This window comes from Molossus molossus, unplaced genomic scaffold, assembly GCF_014108415.1.
Source record: "Molossus molossus isolate mMolMol1 unplaced genomic scaffold, mMolMol1.p scaffold_m16_p_2, whole genome shotgun sequence".
NCBI lineage: Eukaryota > Metazoa > Chordata > Mammalia > Chiroptera > Molossidae > Molossus > Molossus molossus.
In genome coordinates this window covers 80,167,937-80,182,730 of record NW_023425355.1, presented here as the reverse complement: position 1 = coordinate 80,182,730, position 14,794 = coordinate 80,167,937, and the positions used below count along the sequence as shown (strand labels likewise).

General features: G+C 36.5%; 1 non-coding gene across 1 annotated transcript; it reads left to right on the top strand.

Annotated features, from left to right (window-relative positions):
- Positions 1-1,329: 1,329 nt before the first annotated feature.
- Positions 1,330-1,436, top strand: LOC118636700. Its single transcript, XR_004960688.1, has one exon. It is a non-coding gene; the product is annotated as a U6 spliceosomal RNA (small nuclear RNA).
- The last annotated feature ends 13,358 nt before the right edge of the window (positions 1,437-14,794 follow it).

Genomic DNA, 14,794 nt, shown 5'->3' with positions numbered 1-14,794 from the left:
TAATAAAGGCCATATATGAAAGACCTACAGCCAACATCATACTCAATGGACAGAAACTAAAAACATTTCCATTAAGAACAGGAACAAGACAGGGATGTCCACTTTCGCCACTCTTATTTAACATTGTACTGGAAGTCTTATCCACAGCAATAAGACATGAAGAAAAAATAAAAGGCATCCAAATCGGAAAGCGGAAGTGAAACTGTCATTATTTGCAGATGACATGATATGATACACAGAAAACCCTAAAGACTCCATCGAAAATCTACTAGACTTAATAAATGAATTTGGCAAAGTAGCAGGATACAAAATTAACTTCAAGAAATCGACGGCATTCTTGTACACCAATGATGAACTCACAGAAAGAGAAACTGAAAAAACAATCCCATTTACCATTGTGCCAAAAAAATTAAGATACCTAGGAATAAACTTAACCAAAGAAATAAAGGACCTATTTGCAGAAAAGTACAGGTCATTGAAAAAATAAATAGAAGATATTAAAAAGTGGAAGCATATACCCTGTTCATGGATTGGAAGAATTAACATCATTAAAATGTCCATACTACCCAAAGCAATCTGTAGATTCAATGCAATCCCCATCAAAATGCCAATGACATATTTCATAGAACTAGAACAAATACTTCAAAAGTTCATATGGAACAAAAAAGACCCCAAATAGCCCCAGCAATCTTGACAACGAAGAACAAAGTAGGTGGGATCACAATACCAGATATCAGGTTATACTACAAAGCAACTGTAACTAAAACAGCCTGGTACTGGCACAAGAACAGGCATATAGACCAGTGGAACAGAACTGAAAACCCAGAAATGGACCCAAGGCAATACACTCTATTAATATTTGACAAAGGTGGCAAGAGCATACAGTGGAGTAAGGACAGCCTCTTTAATAAATGGTGCTGGGAAAATTTGACAGCTACAAACAGAAAAACGAAACTAGACCATCAACTTACACCCTACTCAAGAATAAACTGAAAATGGATAAAAGACTTAAATGTGACTCATGAATCCACAAAAATTCTAGAGGAAACTGTAGGCAACAAAATTTCAGACATCATACGCAGCAGAATTTTCACTGATACATCACCTAAGGCAATAGAAACAAAAGAGACAATGAACACATGGGACTACATCAAACTAAAAAGCTGTTTCACAGCAAAAGAAACAATCATCAAAATGGAAAGCAACCCACTGTGTGGGAGAACATCATTCCCAATGATGTATCAGATAAGGGGTAATTTTTCAATATATATAGAATGCTCATACAACTCAACAAATGAAGACAAAGAACCCAATTAAAAAATGGGCAGAGTGCTCGCTTCGGCAGCACATATACTAAAATTGGAACGATACAGAGAAGATTAGCATGGCCCCTGCTCAAGGATGACATGCAAATTCGTGAAGCGTTCCATATTTTTAGACATAATAAAGGCCATATATGAAAGACCTACAGCCAACATCATACTCAATGGGCAAAAACTAAAAGCATTTCCCTTAAGAACAGGAACAAGGCAAGGATGCCCACTTTCGCCACTCCTATTTAACATAGTACTGGAAGTCTTAGCCACAGCAATCAGACAGGAAGAAAAAATAAAAGGGATCCAAATCGGAAAGGAGGAAGTGAAATTGTCATTATTTGCAGATGACATGATACTGTACATAGAAAACCCCAAAGACTCCACCAAAAGCTTACTAGACTTAATAAATGAATTTGGCAAAGTAGCAGGATACAAAATTAACGTCAAGAAATCGATGGCATTCTTATACACCAATGATGAACTCACAGAAACAGAATCTAAGCAAACAATCCCATTTACCATTGCGGCAAAAAAATTAAGATACTTAGGAATAAACTTAACCAAAGAGATAAAGGACCTATTCGCAGAAAACTACAGGTCTTTGAAAAAAGAAATAGAGCAAGATGTAAAAAAGTGGAAGAACATACCCTGTTCATGGATTGGGAGAATTAACATCATTAAAATGTCCATATTACCCAAAGCAATCTATAGATTCAACGCAATCCCCATCAAAATACCAACGGCATACTTCAAAAAATTAGAACAATTACTTCAAAAGTTCATATGGAACCAAAAAAGGCCTCGAATAGCCACAGCAATCTTGAAAAGGAAGAACAAAGTTGGAGGGATCACAATACCAGATTTCAGGTTATACTACAAAGCCACCATAATCAAAACAGCCTGGTACTGACACAAGAACAGGTATATAGACCAGTGGAACAAAATAGAGAACCCAGAAATGGACCCTAGGCAATATGCTCAATTAATATTTGACAAAGGTGGCAAGAGCATACAGTGGAGTAAGGACAGCCTCTTTAATAAATGGTGCTGAGAAAATTGGACAGCTACTTGCCGAAAAATAAAACTAGACCATCAACTTACACCCTACACCAAAATAAACTCAAAATGGATAAAAGACTTAAATGTAACTCATGAATCCATAAAAATCCTAGAGGAGACTGTGGGCAACAAAATCTCAGACATCATACGCAGCAGAATTTTTACTGACACATCACCTAAGGCAATAGAAACAAAGGAGAAAATGAACACATGGGACTACATCAAACTCAAAAGCTTCTGCACAGTGAAAGATACAATCATCAAAACGGAAAGGCTACCCACTGTATGGGAGAGCATAATTGCCAATGATATATCAGATAAGGGGTTAATTTCCAATACATATAGAGTGCTCATACAACTCCACAAAAGGAAGACAAAGAATCCAATTAAAAAATGGGCAGAGAACATACAAACAGGACATACAAATGGCTAAGAGACATATGAAGAAATGTTCATCATCACTAATCATCAGAGAGATGCAAATCAAAACAACAATGAGGTATCACCTCACACCTGTCAGAATGGCCGCCATCAACAAATCATCAAACAACAAGTGTTGGCGAGGGTGTGGAGAAAAGGGGACTCTAGTACACTGTTGGTGGGAATGCAGACTGGTGCAGCCACTATGGAAAACAATATGGTGTCACCTCAAAAAATTAAAAATTGATCTCCCATTTGACCCAGTGATCCCACTTCTAGGAATATACCCTACAAAGCATAAAACACCAATGAGAGAGAATATATGTGCCCCCATCTTTGTAGCAGCACTATTTACAATCGCTAAGATCTGGAAACAGCCCAAGTGCCCATCAGTAGACGAATGGATTAAAAAGCTGTGGTACATATACACAATGGAGTACTACGCAGCGGTAAGAAAGAAAGATCTCTTATCCTTTGAGACTACATGTAGGGACCTGGAAAGTATCATCCTAAGTGAAACAAGCCAAACAGAGAAAGACAAATTTCATATGATCTCACTGATTTGTGGAATATAATGAACATAACAGTTTGAGAACAATCCCCTAAGGAGTGGGGAGGTGAGACAGAACTTATATGCATGTATGCATGAACAGTGGACATGAACAACCATCTGGGGAAGGGGCAGGGAGGGAAGGGGGAGGGGGGAATCAGTGGGGGAAAAAAGGAGAATCATTTGTAACAAAAATTAATCAATAAAAAAAAAATAAAGAAAACAAAAAAAAATAAATAAATAAAAATAAGATAAAAAACAGACATTATTTGACAATCAAAAAAAAAAAAAATGGGCAGAGGAGCTGAATAGACACCTCTCCAAACAGGACATACAAATGGCCCAAAGATATATGAAGAAATGCTCAACATCACTAATCATCAGAGAGATGCAAATTAAAACAAGAATGAGGTATCACCTCACACCTGTCAGAAAGGCCGCCATCAACAAATCATCAAACAACAAGTGTTGGCGAGGGTGTGGAGAAAAGGGGACTCTAATACACTGCTGGTGGGAATGTAGACCGGTGCAGCCGCTGTGGAAAACAATATGGTGCTACCTCAAAAAATTAAAAATTGAACTTCCATTTGACCCAGTGATCCCACTGCTAGGAATATACCCTAAGAAGCCTGAAACACCAATCAGGAAGAATATATGTACCCCCATGTTCATAGCAGCTCTATTTACAATAGCTAAGATCTGGAAACAGCCCTAGTGTCCATCAGTAGACGAATGGATAAAAAAGCTGTGGTACATATACACAATGGAGTACTATGCAGCAGTAAGAAAGAAAGATCTCTTATCCTTTGAGACGACATGGAGGGACCTGGAAAGTATTATCCTAAATGAAAGAAGCCAAGCAGAAAAAGACAAATACCATATGATCTCACTATACGGAATATAATGAACATAACAGTCTGAGGAATACAGTAGACCTAGAAACATGGAAGTAGGGCACAGACTGACATCCCTCAGAAGTGGGGGTGGGGGGTTGGGAAGAGATAAACCAGAGAATTTATATGCATGTATGCATGACCAATGGATATGGACAACTAAGCCGGGGATGGGGCTGGGGTGCGGTGGGGAGGGGGGTGCCAATGGGGTAAAAAAGGTAAAATATCTGTAACAAAAAAATAAATAAAAAATGTATTAAAATAAATAAATAAATAAAAATAAAAACATGCTGCTGAAAAGTGACTAAGTCAAAGAGAAAATAAAAGGTGAGATCAAAAGGTATATAGAGATATAATGAAAATGACAATTAGATGTATCAAAGCCTTTTAGATGCAGCAAAAGCAGTAATAAGAGAGAACTTTTTATCTTTATAGGCCTATCTCAAAAAATAAGAAAAAACTCAATTAAACACCCTAACATGACATCTTAAAGAACTAGGAAAAGAACAAATGCAGCCTAAAGTCAGCTAGAGAAAGGAAATAATAAAAATTAGAACACAATTAAGTGAAATAGAGAATAAAAATACTATATAAAGTTAATATAAAGAAGAGTTGACCTGGCCAGTGTGGCTCAGTGGTTGAGCGTTGAGCATTGAGCCATGCACCAAGAGGTCACCAATTTGGTTCCTGGTGAGGGCCAAATCCCCCGTGGTAGACATCATGCTATAGTTCTCTGAGAAACTTGCCCTGGCTGGTTTGGCTCAGTGGTGGAGCATTGGCTTGCGGACCAGAGAGTCCCGGGTTTGGTTTCTGCTAGGGGCACGTACTAAAAAAAAAAAAATTGTTGCAAAAAAACCCAAAACTATATGCCACTAAATTCAATAACCACCAAATTCAATATCTTATTTCTAGGATAAGGTCCTAGAACTATATAAACTTCTTAGACTGAATTATGAAGAACTGGAAAATCTATATAAACCCATCAACAGTGAGGAAATTGGAAGAACCATGAAAATTTCCCAAAAAGGAAAAATGGCAAAAATGTCTATATTTTACTTTTCATATCCATTTTACCATTTAATATGTTTCTTCTGAATTCTGTATTTTATATTTTATTGTTTAATATCATTGTTATTGCTGTTCTGTTTTCTCTGTATATTTTGTAATTATCATATTTCTTCTTTGAGATTTTTTATTTTTATTTTTCTGTATTGATTTTAGAGAGAAAAGAAAGAAGAGGGAGAGAGAAATTGAGGCATCGATGAGAGAGAACATCGATTGGCCACCTCCTGCATATCTGCCACTGAAGATTTGGCCCTGACCAGGAATTGAACCGGAGACCTCTTGCTGCATGGATCAACGTTCAACCACTGAGTCACACCAGCTGGGCTTGAGTTATTTTTTATAGAAATAACTGCACTAGTATTTAAATATTGACAATATGCCTGATCACAATTTTTATCTGCTTCATGGCAACATTTTTTTTTTGTTCAGTATTTTTTTTTTATAAGAAAAAATTTTTATTGATTTTTAGAGAGGAAAAGGAGTGGGAGAGAAACATCCATGTGAGAGCAAAACATTTGCTCCTGCATGCCCTCGATTGGAGATAGAGCTTGTAACCTAGGCAGTGTCTCAATTTAGGATTGAACCAGCAACATTTTGGTACATGAGGTGATGCCCAATCAGCTGAGCCATACCGGCCATGGCAGTTCTTGATATTCTTTACCTAATATGTATTTTCTAATCTTTAGTTTTTCCTTTTATGTTGTACCTTTGTCCTGGATACATAGTTACATTTTGGACAACTTATATGCAAGGACTTTGTTTAGATAAAGAGGTAAAGTTCTGTTCATAATAGAAAGGTTTTTCCTTTCCACAGTGTTTTTGAGAGTTCCTTAAGCTTTTATTTTTCACAAATTGCTCTGATGTGCAGCTGGAAATTCTGTTTCTCTTTAGTGCATTATCTTAGTGCCTTACAGCTTTTTGTTAGAATGACTTTGGTTGATTTCTCATTTACCTCCATTTCTACTTTTTAGAATCAAATATAGCTTACAAAAACTAACCTTTGCCAAGTTTTTATTCCATACCAGTTTTACAAATAAGAATGTAAGTGGATTGTATAAATCTGGGTCTACCACATTCAAAGACTTGTGCTCAGCATAATTTTCTTTGGAATCTGCATTCATGGGCTTACTCTGCCTACATCTTCCTGTTTACTGTTTGACCTTCACTACTTTTGGCAGTTTTTTTTCTTTCTTTCTATTTTGTGTTTTGACATTTCAAATATTTTATTTTTTTAAAATGTACTTTGTATTGATATCTCTTTTGTATTTAGACATTTGGATGATTTTTTATGTAAGTGAGGATCATTCAAATTTAATCTGCTGTGTTAAATCTGAAAGTCTCTCAATTGGGTGTTATATCTGAACCTGTCTTAGACATATATTGTTTTTAATTAATCAAATGTAATTTTTATGTTCTAAGAAGTTCTTTAAAGCACAATCAAATAAACAGGCTGCCGTCTTGACACTAGGCTGGCTACACATTTTGTGGCCTAATGAAAAAAAAAATGCAGGAAAAGGCTTTTCTTTTGTTGGCTTTCTCGACTTGTCATGGTACTTTTACTGGCATTTAATGGTGTGGTGCTTTGAGCATTATGATTCACAAGAGGCAAATACAGACTCTCACAGGTTCCTTATAACTTCATAACCCTCTCGTGCTTAAATCCCTGCCAAGAGCAAATTGCCGTGAAAGCGGTTGCTCTCTCAGGACAGGGAGCCAACAATGGAAACCCTATCCTGTGTAGGTAGGGTGATAGAACCAGCTATGTGCTGAGACTTCAACATGAGGAACATGCTCCATTGTCCCATCATACTTCATTTACAAAACACAAATTCAAAGGCAAAATTAAGATTTTTAGAATTTTGACTGTTGAGCATTGATCCCTAAGTATGAGACACCTTCTGAGATTGGACCTCTGTGTGACTACAGTGGTTGCACACCTATGAAATCAACCTTATGGTGACAACAAGAAGTTTTAGTATAGGCATAATATGCAATTTTGCTGGATATTGTTGACACTAGCTACAAATTATTAGCCATTGCTAATATGTTAAGACTTTCTAGGTAAATTACTTTTTTTTCTTTTTATTTTTTTATTAATTAATGTATTTATTTTTGTTACAGATATTTCTCCTTTTCCCCCCTCCCACTCCATCCCTGCCCTGTGCCCAGCTTTGTTGTCCATGTCCATTGTTCATGCATACATGCATATAAGTTCTGTGGTTTATCTCTCCCCCACCACCTCCTCTTCTGGGGATTGTCTGTCTGAACCCCCTTCCACATCTCTGGGACTACCCCATTCCTCAGACTGTTATGTTCATTATATTCCACAAATAAGTGAGATCAGCCCTGGCCGGTTTGGCTCAGCGGTTAGAGCGTCGGCCTGCGGTCCTGAGAGACCCGGGTTCGGTTCCTGCTAAGGGCGCGTACCTCGGTTGCAGTTTGTCCCCGGCCCTGGTCGGTTGTGCGGGTGGCAGCCACTCGATGTGTCTCTTTCGCATCGATGTTTCTCTCTCTCTCTGTTCCTCTCTCTCCCTCCCACTCTACCTGAACAAAAAGTGGAAAAAATGTCCTCGGGGTGAGGATAAAAAAAAAAAAAAGTGAGATCATATGATACTTGTCTTTCTCTGTTTGGCTTGTTTTGCTTAGGATAATACTTTCTAGGTCCTTCCATGTCGTCTCGTTCAGACATCATAGGTAAATTACTTTTAAGAATTTTTTCCTGTGGAGAAAAGGAAATCCTAGTGCACTGCTGATGGAATTATAAATTTATGTAACCACTATAAAAAGCAGTATGAAATTTCTTCAAAAAATCAAAAACAGAACTACCATATGATTTTAATGACGAATACTTAAATATAAACGTGATAATATTTTGTAGCACTACACACACACACACACACACACACACACACACACAGACACATACACACACACAGTACAGGTAAACACTGGTGAGATCTGAATAATTTAAATACCTGAGTTAATAGTATTATGACAGCATCAATTTCCTGGCTCTGACAATGCATTATATTTATTTAAAATATCTGCAGGAGAAGTTGGGTGAAGGGCAGATATAAACTCTCTCTACTATTTTTTTATATTTCTTGTGAGTTTTAAACTATTTTTAAATGTAAAAGGTCATAATAAAAGGTAAAAGAGGGAGTAAACCTTCCAGATCAACCAAAAGGCAGTGTTTCAGTCTATTAGATGATGATGGTTAAGACAGATGTTTTACCAAAGCCCAAATTTTTCTTAAGATGAATTAAGTAATCAAATCAAACATGGATAGTATGCACTCTGAAATTTAGGATACTAAAAGGAATAAGGAATGATCTTTATCCAAGAAGGTCCTGTTCTCATGCAGAAGACAACTAAATTGTTAATCACAATCAATGTGAAATTACTTAGTTCTTAATATGAAGCATTTAATTATTTCTGTGCTTGTTTGTCCTCGTCTGTAAAAATAGTTGCAAAAATAATACATATTTCACAGGTTCATTATGAGGATTTCAAAAGAAAATTTATGTAAAAGTTTTGGAATATACTAAATGATCAATAAATAATAAGTTGTTTTTATTCTTATGTCAAGAGTACTTAGTCATCTCCCAAAGCCTCACCTCTAGACATATACTCAAACCATTCTATAGACCCTCTCTTTGCTATGAAGAACATGTTTTATTATTGGTCAAATCTGGAAAAAATATCCATAGTCCTTGTCAGTTCAAAAGGATTTCTACTAAGTACAACTCTTCTAAATTTTCAGAGGCAGAGACCTTTGTTTGAAAAAGTAAATAGACTGAAGGAGCCCCAAAGTGCTAGCTCTGTGTTCCTGGACAAGTGACAAGTTTTTAAGCCTAAATTTTCTCCTTAAAATGAAGATGATAATGGTGTTTACTTCATAATGCTTTTGTTAACTTTACATGACACAATGTTTCTAAATTGCCTGTTTCTAACATGTACACCTCAGTTCCATCTCTTCTCCACTAACCCTTAAAGCATAGGTACTTAGAGTTGGTCCCAATTCAATCTTTCTCTAGCCAGAAACACTCTCCTGAATAAAAAATAAAATATGTTAATTATACACTGTTTTTTGTTTTGTTTTGTTTTGTTTTTTTACTCCCTTTGTACTAAAATTACATTCATTGGTTAGGTTTATGAAATGCCATAGCACTTACCAGGGTATTTGTTGCCTAGTAGGTGTTTCCTAAATATTGGTTGACTAATTGCTAAAGGATTGCCAAGAATGAGTATATTTCTGACAGTTAATGTGGAGTGTATTAGATTTAGTAATTTTTAAAGGAATCAGGCTTTAGTGCTATTATCAGTAAACTAAGGCTAATAACCTAGAATATTCTCTCCACATTCCCACTGACAAGAATCAGGTTCCTTGACTTGATGTATTGCCTTATACCTTATCTTTTAAAGACTGCTTTTGATGTCAATATCAATCAGTTACCTGCACAAAAATGGGTTTCCTGTATGGAAGATAGAGGATGAGAATGTTTTTTTCCTGGTCTACTGAAGATCTATAAGTTTATGAGGGAAAATGAGATACACAGATACAGAGATTTGTTGCAAAGATATTTCTATTGAGGAGACAGATTATATTAGGGCACAACCACACAAGATACCTTTATGAAGATTTAAGAACTAAATGGGATTCTGCCTTCAAGGATCAATATATACAACAAAATATATCGAATAGGACACAGAAAATTTGTGCTCTAGATATTCCATGTTATTTTACTGCTCTAAACCTTGATTGTCTCATTTTTACCACTGTAAATCTTGATTGTTTTTGTTTTTACAAACTTTCTGAGAAATAACCTTGGGTAAAGTACTTTAGACATTAACATCATTAAGAACACAAGATCTAAATATTATCTATTTGTTAATTTAGCTCACCAAACTTTGCACAAAGGGTGGGGTTACAACCACTTGATACTTGATTCTCTGTGAGATTTCAGTATGAATAAGCACCATCTATGCATAGCTAGCTTCAAAGCCACTCCCTTCACTCACAAGGTTGGCAGGCCTGAGAGGGGACAGTTCACACTGCCCAGTTTTTCCACTGAGGGGAGAAACTAACTGGGCAAATTATTCCTGTATTTTAGAGACAGACACCAATGCAGGTCTCTGACCCCTTCCCCAATCAGTTTCCTCAAACCTCATAAATCTTTCAAGAGAATCTTGTAGAGTTCAGTGTGCCAAATTACAGGGTCTGGACCAATTTAATGATCTCCCTTGCTTAGCTTCCGGTATTATAAGCACTACTCAACACAAAAGGGATGTTGAGAAAAGAAATACTTCTTAAAAGACAGTTCTGTTCATTAAGGCAAAATTTAAGAAATAACTAGCCATTCTGACCTGAGGGGCTATACTCACAATGATATTTAAATCATACTGCCATCCCAAACTACCCAGCCAAGGTTGGCTCCAAAATGTATTGTTTCTAATGTAGCATTATAGAAAAACATTCTGTAACCTGAAAAACATTCAAAAGCATTAGATCCACATAAAGACTTTTCTCTAATTGTTGAAAGTAACAGCAAGGATCCCAGGAATATCCTTTGCAAATGCAGCTGTATGATGTATATTGGAGGGGACAGTGGATTGAGGAAGTATGGAGAAGATGATTAATTGCTAAAACTGTGCTAATACAGTAACCACTAAAAATATATGACCATTGTATTTAAATAAAATAAAAACTTTCCTGTTTCACTAGCCACATTTCAAGTTCTCGGTAGCTACAACAGGACGGTGGCTCCTGTATTGAACAGCACAGATATAGAACTTTCTCATCCTCTCAGAAAGTCATATTAGACAAATCTAAACCACTGTCAGTCTATACTCAAATTCATAATATCCAATGGAATAAAGAGCCTTAAGTTACATTTTCTTTTATATATTATTTACTGTTAAACTTGTAGCCAGCTTTTAGGACTTAGCTCTAACTAATACCACTTCCTTTCAGAAGCATTCCTTAACTTCTCTGGTGAAAATTTAGACTATTTATATAATGACTTTTTAGAATTTATTCAATTCTGCCCTGTACTATAATTGGTTACACATATGTCTCTCCTCCCTACTATAACTAGAGAGCTCTTTAAGCACTAAACTTATTCCTTTTTATCAAGCTTTATTAAATCAAAATGAATATATTTGAGGTGTACAAAGTGAAATTTGACATACCTATACATTGTAAAATGCTTATTAAAATTAAGTTAATTAACATATCCATCACAATATAATTACTTTTTTACCATGTGGTAAGAACACTTAAGATCTACAATTTTAAAAAATCAATTATATAATACAGTACTACTACTTTTACTCATAATTCTATACATTAGATCCCTTGAACTTATTAATATTATAACTGAAGGTTTATATCCTTTGACCACGACCACCATCTCCCCACTTCCCGTATCACCTAGCCCCTGGCATCACCATTCTATTCCATTCCTGTGAGTTTGACTGTTGAAGAATTCACAAATAAATGAGATCACGCAGTATTTGTCTTTCTGTGGCTGCCTTATTTCTCTTAGCATAATATTCTCCCTGTTCATCCATGTTATAAATGGCAGGATTTTCTTCTTTTCTGTGGCCAAAAAGTACCTGTGTTTTTTGCATCTAATTAAGCTTCTTTGAGATTATTACTTTGAATTATTTGTCAGATCTCCATTTTTTGGAGGTTGGTTGATGGGTTTTATTAGTTTTCTTTGGTGGTGCTATGTTTACTTGCTTCTTCATGATATTTGTAGCTTTGCATTGGGGTCTGAGCATTTGATACATAAAAACTTATTGCAGTCTTTACAGACTGGTTTCAGTAGGTAGACACTTCTCATGTTAGGCACCTGGATTTATAGTGTTGCTTCTGTAAATACAGTTGAGCAGGGTTGTGGCTGGGTTAGGGGATGCTGCTGGGTCTGCAGTAGTGCCCATGTTTGTCAGGCCTATAACTAGAGGTTCGGATAGACATGGATCCTTTCTGGTCCCTAGGTGAATAGAACTGACACTGAGATACAGTTCCACTTCAAGGCCTATAGTTGGGTTTGCAGATGGAAGTCTATTACCAGGTGCATACATATGTTTGACTCCTGGCTGGTCCCTAGGAGGGTGCCTGCTGAGTGACTGGGTGGGTCACTGGAAGGAAAGGACTGCTCCTGGACTGTTGCAGAGAGAGATTGGAGCTGTTACAGTGTCATTTCAAAATCCTCAGATGGATGGACTGAGGTTGATGGGCCTGAATCCAAGGACATGGACGGGTATGTCACTTGCTGAGTCCTTGTATGGGCACACCTTTTCCTGGACCCCAGCTGGGAGGGGCTGGAGCCAAGTTACAGGGATACTTCAAGATCTGCAGTTGGACTGATATCCACAAGTTTGCCTCTGGGGACACAGATGGGTGTTTCTCCTGGTGGGTTGTTGGGATGACAGGGCTGCTCTCAAACCATGGCTTGCGAGGGCTCAAATTAAAATATAGGGCTTCTTCAATATCTACAGTCAAATCAAAGGTGGCAGGTATGATACCCAAGACATAGCCAGGTGTGACCTCTATTGGTTTCTCTGGCAGATAGTACTGATAGCAGGATCATAGCCAACCATTCCTATAGCCATGTTACTGGGACTGTAGCTGGGACAATGGTTGGCAAACTTGTTACCGGGGTGTGGGCCTACCTTCTCAAAATAACCCTGCTCACTCTTGCACAAAGATACTTTTATCTATAGATGGCTGCCAAATTATTATTGCTAAAGGAAGTTATGAGTGATGGGTCTCCTTTTGTGTCATCTTGCTGATGTCACTCCAATAACCTTATTTTTTATTTGTTTTTATTGTTTTAAACATTTTTTATTTGTCAATTATAGTTGACATACAATAATATATCAGTTTCAGGTGTACACCCTGGCTATAACTATTAATTTGTACTTCTAAATCCCTTCATCTGTTTCACCATACCCTCAACCTCCCCTCCCATCTAAGTACTATAAAAATGTTTTTCTACTTATGAGTCTGTTTCTATTCTGCTTGTTTATTTTGATTTTTAGATTCAATTATTGATAGATAGGTATTTATTGCCATTTTATTATTCATATTTTTATCTTTTTCTCATGTTTTTTCTCAATTTTTAAATTTAATTAATTAATTTTTGTAACAGTTGTTTCTCCTTTTTTCCCCAATGACACCCTCCTCCCATTCCTGTCCTCAACCCCAGCATTGTTGTCTATATTCATTGGTTATGCTTATATGCATAAGTTCTTTGTTTTATCTTTTTCCTCCCCCATGACCTCTCCTCTGAAGTTTGTCAGTCTGAACATGACTCATATGTCTCTAGGTCTATTTTGTTTATCAGTTTGTTTTGTTCATTATATTCCACAAATAAGTGAGATTATGTGATACTTCTCTTTCTCTGATTGGCTGATTTCACTTTGCATAATACTCTCCAAGTCATCTCAAAGGATAAGTGATCTTTCTTTCTTACTGCTGCATAGTATTCCATTCTGTATATGTACAACACCTTTTTTATCCACTCATCTACTGATGAAACTTGGCCTGTTTCTAGATTTTAGCTATTGTAAATAGTGCTGCTATGAACATAGGGGTACATATATTGTTTCTGATTGATGTTTCAGGTTTCCTAGGATATATTCTTAGCAGTGGGATCACTGGGTCAAATAGCAGTTAGATTTTTAATTTTTTGAGGAAAAACCATAGTGTTTTCCATAGTGGCTGCACCAGTGGCTGTATTCCGACCAGCAGGGTACTAGAGTCCCCTTTTCTCCACACCCTCACCAGCACTTGTTGAATGAAGATTTGTTGATGGTGGCCATTCTGACGAGTGTGAAGTGATACCTCATAGTTGTTTTAATTTGCATCTCTCTGATGACTGTGACGTTGAGCATTTTTTCATATGTCTCTTGGCCATTTGAATGTCCTGTTTCGAGAGGTATCTATTTAGGTCCTACGCCCATTTTTTCATTGGGTTCTTTGTCTTTCTTTTGTTGAGTTGTATGAGTACTCTATATATTTTGGAAACTAACCCCTTATCTGATATATCATTGGCAATTATGCTCTCCCATACAGTGGGTTGCCTTTCCATTTTGATGATTGTTTCTATTGCTGTGCAGAAGTTTTTTAGTTTGATGTAGTCCCATGTGTTCATTATTGTTGTTGTTGTTTCTCTTGCCTTAGGTGCTGTATCAGTGAAAATTCTGCTGCATATAATGTCTGAGATTTTGTTGCCTAAATTTTCTTCTAAAAATTTTATGGATTTACAAGTTACATTTAAGTCTTTTATCCATTTTGAGTTTATTCCCGTGTATGGTGTAAGTTGGTGTTCTAGCTTAATTTTTTTTGCAAGTAGCTGTCCAATTTACCCAACACCATTAATTTAAAAAACTGTCTTGAATCATCTGTATGCTCTTGCCAACTTTGACAAATATTAATTGAGCATATTGTCTTGGGTCAATTTCTGGGTTTGCTATTATGT